This window comes from Lucilia cuprina, chromosome 3, assembly GCF_022045245.1.
Source record: "Lucilia cuprina isolate Lc7/37 chromosome 3, ASM2204524v1, whole genome shotgun sequence".
Taxonomy (NCBI): Eukaryota; Metazoa; Arthropoda; class Insecta; order Diptera; family Calliphoridae; genus Lucilia; species Lucilia cuprina.
The window spans coordinates 1982122-1989900 of NC_060951.1; the positions used below are offsets into that span (position 1 = coordinate 1982122).

The window sequence follows — 7779 nt, forward strand, 5'->3', positions numbered from 1 at the left end:
TCTGTTCTAGTTCTGTTCTAGTTCTGTTCTAGTTCTGTTCTAGTTCTGTTCTAGTTCTGTTCTAGTTCTGTTCTAGTTCTGTTCTAGTTTTGTTCTAGTTCTGGTCTAATTCTGTTCTAGTTCTGGTCTAATTCTGTTCTAATTCTGTTCTTGTTTCATTCTAGTTCTGTTTTTATTATGTGCACGTCCTAGTTCTCTTCCAGTTCTCCCCCAGTTCTCCTCTAGTTCTGTTCTAGTACAGTTCTATTTCTGTTCTAGTTCTGTTTTAGTTCTGTTCTAGTTCTGTTCTAGTTCTGTTCTAGTTCTGTTCTAGTTCTGTTCTAGTTCTGTTCTAGTTCTGTTCTAGTTCTGTTCTAGTTCTGTTCTAGTTCTGTTCTAGTTCTGTTCTAGTTCTGTTCTAGTTCTGTTCTAGTTCTGTTCTAGTTCTGTTCTAGTTCTGTTCCAGTTCTGTTCTAGTTCTGTTTTAGTTCTGTTCTAGTTCTGTTCTCTTTCATTTTTAGTTAATTTCTATATTTAATAAAAATAATTCCTACATTTTTTTAAACAAACATTTTAATTTCTTCCAATGAAAAACTTTTTTAATTGAAATTTATTTAAATAAAAACTAATTTAATTTAAAAAACTTATTCATTTATAAATATTTTAGTTTATGCTTAACAAAATTTTCATAAAACAAAATTCAAGTACTTTTTTTTTTTTTTGCTAACCATATCAAAAACTTCCTGTATGTTAGTTAAATAACACAAAATGCTTTACACTCTAACCAAACTTAAAAAAGCCACAGAAAAGAAAGAAATAATTATATAATAATTCATATGAGAGAGGCAGTAGTTCAGCAAAAAGAACAACAGCAGCAGCCCATTAAAAAGAACTTTGCAAAAATCGTGGAGAATAGCACAATGGAATAGTAGGCTTATTAAATTATATTCAACATTAGTTAGAAAATTTATTTTTTTTATTTTCATATTTCAAAACACTTTGGCATATTTAAGCTGGTGTAACAAATGCAATTTTACTATATGAATTAATATGCCATGTATGTTCGTTCTCATGTAAGTTTATAAGTTTTTGTGGGTGTTTTTTTTTTCTTTTTGGCTTTTTATTATGTATAATAATAAGCATTAGGAGCAGCATTAGTTTGTTTAAGGGTGTTCTGCAAGTTGTTATAGTAGTTGTGTTGTCAAATTAAAATTTCATATCCAGGTGCAAATGGCATGTTCATGTTTTTCATGTATATATGAAAGGAATAAAAATGTTTTTAAAACATGCAAATTTTCTATTATAATTTATATTTAGTTTTTTTTTCTTTTCTTGCTTCTCTACGTTAATGATATTTTACTGTAAAATTTTTGCACACAAAATGCCATTATAAAAGTCATGTTTTATGGCATGATATTGTAATTTTTCGATTTTAATTTTCTTTCTACAAAATCCAAAAAAAAAAAATACAGGAACTATTTTGTTGTTTATTAAAGTACCAAAGCAGTTTAAATTCAAAAGAAATATGTGTGTTCATTTATTGCATATTTTCTCTACTTTTTATGCTTGCTTGAGTTTGTTAGCCACAAACATTTTTTGTGCAACAATTATTAGAGGATTTGTTAAATGAAAAAGTTAAAAAGAAATTTTTCTGAATAAAAGTTTTAGTAAATTAAACAGAAATTGTATTAAGAAAACCATAAATGTTAAGTACAATAATAGTTCATGTTCTTAATTGTAGTTTAGTTCCAGTTCAGTTCTAGTTCAGTTCTAGTTCAGATCTAGTACAGATCCAGTTCAGTTCTAGTTTAGTTCTAGTTCAGTTCTATTTCAGTTCTTGTTCAGTTCTAGTTCAGTTCTAGTTAAGTTCTAGTTCAGTTCTAGTTCAGTTCTAGTTCAGTTCTAGTTCAGTTCTAGTTCAGTTCTAGTTCAGTTCTAGTTCAGTTCTAGTTCAGTTCTAGTTCAGTTCTAGTTCAGTTCTAGTTCAGTTCTAGTTCAGTTCTAGTTCAGTTCTAGTTCAGTTCTAGTTCAGTTCTAGTTCAGTTCTAGTTCAGTTCTAGTTCAGTTCATGTTCAGTTCTAGATCAATTCTAGTTTAGTTTTATTTTAGTTGTAGTTAATTTATAAAGAGATTTCAATGCTTTGAACTAAAAAGTACTTTTCACCTATTTCCTCCCAAAATAAAGAAAAATCCTAACTTTTGCAACTCAAAGGTTTAATTTTCTTTATTACAAAAAAACACTATAGATTTTTCATAACTTTTAGGCAAAAAAGAAAAAAATCCTAGTTATATTTCTTTATAAAGAACACTTTTCTGCAATATAATAAAAAAATATTGAAAATGACACTTGAAAAAGATTTAAAGTTTTTTTAACATTTTTGTAATATCAACACACACAGAAAATCAAAGAAAAACACAAACAATAAATGTTATGTTGGATCAGCAAACAAAAAAATTTTGCTTAATTTACTAACCTCTTTGTAATATTTTAAAATTTACATAATGAATATGTAAAAAAGTGTTTTGTTCTGCCTAAAAGAAGGCAACGTTTTTTGTGTGGAAGAAATTTACCAAATATAAAAAATGTTGACAATAAAATGTTAAAAATTGATAATAAATTCGTAAAAATAGTAAAGAAGGAAATAAAAAATTTGCGGTTGTGTTTAAGAGGTAAAATAAAGCAGCCTTAAAGTAGGCTTTAGTTTGGGGTTCTAAAGTAAATTTAGGGAAAAATAGCAGGAAACAGTTGGTAGCAATCATTTTTAAACAAAAAGAAAGTTGTGACTAGAATAATTATGTATTGAAAGGAAACTACAATAAATTCTAACTCAAAATAAAAATTATGAAATTCTGTCTTAAAGCCTTAAAGTATACTTTCAGGAGTTGTAAACCAAAATGTGTTAAATCTCAATGGTGGGAATATATTCTATTTTAAATTCTATACTTATTATAAAACATCTGTTTAGTTTAAGTGTAATAAACCTCCCTAAAGTAGACCTTATTTTATTATATAAAAAACCAGCCTAAAAATAGACTTTACAACTACAGCAAATACAACATAAATGCTATAAAAGTAAGCAAAGCAAGCAATTTTTCGTGAAATCAATATTGTTGTTTTTTCTGTTTTCTTCTATTTATAACTTTTGTAAAGATATTTTCTATTTCTCAGCAACAAATTAGATTAGATTAGTTTATGTATTTGAAAAAAAACACACTTGTGAAAGTTATTTAATATGTATGTCAGACAGTTAAGATATTTATTATGTGTTGAAATGCTAGTGTATGTGTGTGTGTATGTATTTTGAAATTTAATTATAATGATTGACAATAGTATAAATTACGAAGGAATATATAGTATTCATTAAAAGGGCTTTATTGTAGGAGGCTGTAAATGTGTACATATACAGTATTATTGTTGTCACACACACATACAATTATGTGTATACTTTCATCTTGTTATAAAGAGTAAACCTATACATAAACACTTACAATTAATTATATGTTTTCTAAGTCAAATGCCTTTAAAATGATAACTGACAGACAACACACTTTGTTTAAGATTAATTACTTTAAAAGGCAATAATCAAGAAAAAGGGAGTGAAAATTGTTGGAAATTTTAATGTAACAATAACTTTTGACACGTTCAAAGCGTACAAAGTGTTGTCATAGAATATAAATTAGGTTTCAAAAGCAAAATATTGAAAACTTTTGAATAAGTTGTGAGATACAAGAGTTTAAGCTTTAAAATTTTAAAATACTTAATGATGTCGGTCGTCTATATATCCAAAAGGCGTCTAAGTTAATTTTTTTTTTCCAAAGACTTTAAAGCAGAAAATTGTATATTAAGTTTAAAACATTTCAAATTAAGATTAAAACTCACTGGTATCATAGAGATCCAAAAGACGCCCAAGCAAGACGATTAAGCTTTTGTTTAGAACTTATTGATCTAAAAAGAGGCATTTGTATGGAACAAATACTTTTAGCAATTTAAGACGCCAAAGCAAAACTTTCCAAATAAGTTTTATATCTCGGAAACACCATTTCGAACTCTTTATCTGGTATCCCACTACTCGGAGAAAGCAAAGAATAACAGTTTTAGCTCCTTAAAAAGGAATATATTAAAAAGTACAAAGACGCCCAAGCAAAACATTTTAAATTTATTCAAGTCCCCCAGCATCTTGCAACAAAATCTAAAAATAACCAAAGACGTCTATGTAAAATTTGCAAAATTTTCCACTAAAACGTGGACTCAACTCTAAATCTTGTGATTTAAGTGAATTATGATCTGAAGTGTCATAACTTTGATTTGGATTATTTAATATAATTTCTTTTAAACTAAATCTTATCTTGACAAAAAGACGTCTAAGAAAATGTAGAAAATTTAGTTCAAACTCTAATTGTAATCTTAAGATCATAAAGATTTTACAAAGGAAGTCTGTTGTGAAGAGAGTAACAAGGATGTTAAGCTCATTTTTAATGAATTTGTGTACAATTAACCAAGGACACCAAAGCAAAAGTTTTAATATTAGTTTAAAATTCACTAGAGATCTGATAAGATCTAAGATCTCAGTGATTGGATAAAGATGTTAACCCTGATCCCTATCTACTTAATAAGAAAGTTTAAATTACAATCTTAAATAATACAAAGACACTTAAGCAAAATGCCGTAGTGATCAGAGAGATAAATTTGTTTTTAACTGATAATTATTTGAAACTTTCAAGCAAAATTATAAAATTCTACCTAATATCTCTCAATGAAATCTTCTTATATTTTGAAGGACCATATCTACAAACTTTTTAGTGAATATTTTTGATGAAAGGACCAACCTAAAGACTTTTAAAACTGTCTTAATTTGTCAGTATAAAGATAGTGCGAAGGACTATTATAGCAAACTGGTTTAGTCCTCTACAAGACCTTTATTAAGGCCATCAATTAGTGAACTAAAGCAGAACTAAAGCTTTACAAGGAATTTAAACTGATGTAACGTTATTAAATTTCTGAAATATCTAAAATTTTCAAAAAGGAAGGGTTCGAAGGACCATAAAATCTCTGACCAAACAATGCTTCTATCTATATAAATCTTTGAAATTCTGTTTAAAACTCGTAAATCTCTTTGTAGGTTTTTGATATATTTTTTTTATAAAGCCCAGCTTTAGTTGTTTTAAAAATAACATTTCCATGGCTCGAAGGACCATCTTTTAAACGTTTAATAAAACATATCGTACATTCTAGCTTAAACATTTTTTCAGTTATTCATTTCAAAAACAATTTTATTTCAATAAAAATGTTTTTTGTTTTCTATAGAAATAATGTTAAAACGCCCTCATTTTCTCTCTTAAACATTGATAGGCTTCATTTTCCCGCCCTAAAAAATTACATATTTTCAATTTCAAAGAAAATTTTACTCAAACTATTGTTAGGTAGTCAGGCAAAAATGATTTTTAATTATTTTTCAATATATTTGCCAACAATCTCTAAACAAAAGACTGTAGGGAAGAGGAAAAAAAACCTTGATTAACACTTTACCATTGTAAAATAGAAAAAAATCTGTAACAATTAGAAATTGTAAAAACAAACTCACTATTAATATTTTTATTTAGTTTTAAAGCCATTTTAGTAATATAAACATATGTATATATAGACTGTATTGTCCTTTTCTATAAAGATTTGTTTTCATATTTTTTCCTTTTTTTTGAAATCTAAAAATTAAAAAGAAAAATAATTTTCATATTTATGACCCTGAAACAGACTTAACTATAAGTTAAGATGACCTAGACGAAAACAAACAAATCTTTCCCCTAAATATTTTATATGAAAAACCATTTGCTAAAGCCCTGTAATTACCTTGACAATAATAACTAATACAAAAAAGTTTAATATAATGAATTTCACAAAGTATTTTTTAAATAATAAAAATTTAGTTTATTTATTTTTTTAAAGAGTTATTTATTGTATTTTTGTTTAATATAAAATATTTTATTTTAATTAACAGGCAACTCTATAGTTTTTTGCTATTGTTTTTAAACAACAAGTATTTTTATTTGTTTTTTATTTTTTCGTTTCAAATGAAACGTCAACAATGCCTTTGGGTGTTTCAAAAAACACTTTTAGTTGGTCAACAACTAACATTTTGTTTTTGGTATTTAATTTTTTTTTGAATACTCTAGTGTTTTTTGGTCAAATAAACATTTTTTGCAAAACAATTTTTGTGTGAAATATAATCTGGCAATTAGCTGAATTAAATTATTAAAATCCACAGAAATTTCGGTGTAAATATAGGAATAATTCAAAAATACTTCACCAGTTCGTAGGACCATAAATAAGCCTACAAGAAATCAGTTCGAAGGACCTTAAAAATAATAACAAAACTGTTACTTTGCTCATATATTTCGTATTGTCCAAGATCTGTTCAAAATTTCCAATAAATCAATTCGAAGGACCATTCACACACTACCTAATAAAAAGCTACATTTAAGTCCTCTATTTAACGTTTTTCAAAACTTTTAAATGATCTCTATTTCTAGAGGATAACACCATCATAAATAGCTCAATTGTTTAAAAGAATGGCTCTAAGGACCATAAGAATTAGGTCATTAAACTGCCTGTAGAAAGTTCTAGAAATTTAAAAAATTATTTAAATTAAATTATCATTATGATAACTTTTAATAATTGCAGAATTTTTCAAAAATGTATGGTTCGTAGGACCAAAAAATCAAGTCTTATCATATCTGAAGTTTTATCGTTTATGTGGTCTTTGGTGTGGTCAGTAGATAGTTTCTAGGAATTGCCGAAATTTAAGAAAGAATTTAATAAAGGCTATTAAATAATATGCTTCGAAGGACCATCTATTAAATAATATGCTTCGAAGGACCATCATAAACATACTCATTGATCCGTTTTGTAACATTTTTTCTGACCAAAAAACGATTTCTATGAAATACTAAAAGTTTAAAAGAATTTAAATTGAAGTACCATCATAAAGACTCTTAAAAATAATAGAATTAAAAAAAATACCGATTCGAAGGACCATAATATCAATAATCCCAAAAGACTAATAAAAAAGTCAGCTAAAAGTTTAAAAAATAATTGCGTTCATTTGGAAATAATTCTTTTTAGAAATTTTTAAAACCATTGGGTTCGTAGGACCATTATTCTATCAATTATAAAGACTTAATTATTTACGAAACTTTACTTTAATTAAGACCAATACGATATTATTATCTTTTTAATTATTAAACAACAAATCCTTTTCGCAGAACCATTATTCTATCATTCATATACTTTAATTAAGACCAATACGATATTATTGTCTTTTCAATTCTTAATCAACAAATCCTTTTCGCAGGACCATTATTCTATCATTCATTTTAAAAAAAACTTTAGGTTCGCAGGACCATTATTCTATCATTGCACAATTTTATATATCAAAAATACTTAATTTTTTGTGGAACTATATTTTCATTTCATAATCAAAAAATTCTTTTTGCACTTCACCTTTTTCTGGTTCGAATGACCCTTTAGTAAAGAGTTCTTTAAATTTATTTCACAATTCTAAATCTTTTTCATACACTAGAACTATTATCATCCGAATAAAAAAGCCATAAAACTACTCCCACATAGAAATTTTTACACAACGATTCACTAACACAACTTTCATGAATTTTAATAAAAATTAACCAACGAAAATCCTCAAAAACAAATGCTTAGAAACCTCGATTTTAAAAACATACAACAGAAAAAAGGGAAAACTAACCACAAACGATGCAACAAAATTTGAAAGTTAAAAAGCAAAAAAACAT

At 26.5% G+C, this 7779-nt stretch overlaps 1 protein-coding gene across 1 annotated transcript in view; it reads right to left on the bottom strand.

Moving 5' to 3' along the window:
* The window catches only part of LOC111679266 (thyroid adenoma-associated protein homolog), a 171394-nt gene that overhangs the window by 80951 nt on the left and 82664 nt on the right, over positions 1-7779 (bottom strand). The gene's annotated exons all lie outside the window — the stretch shown is intronic.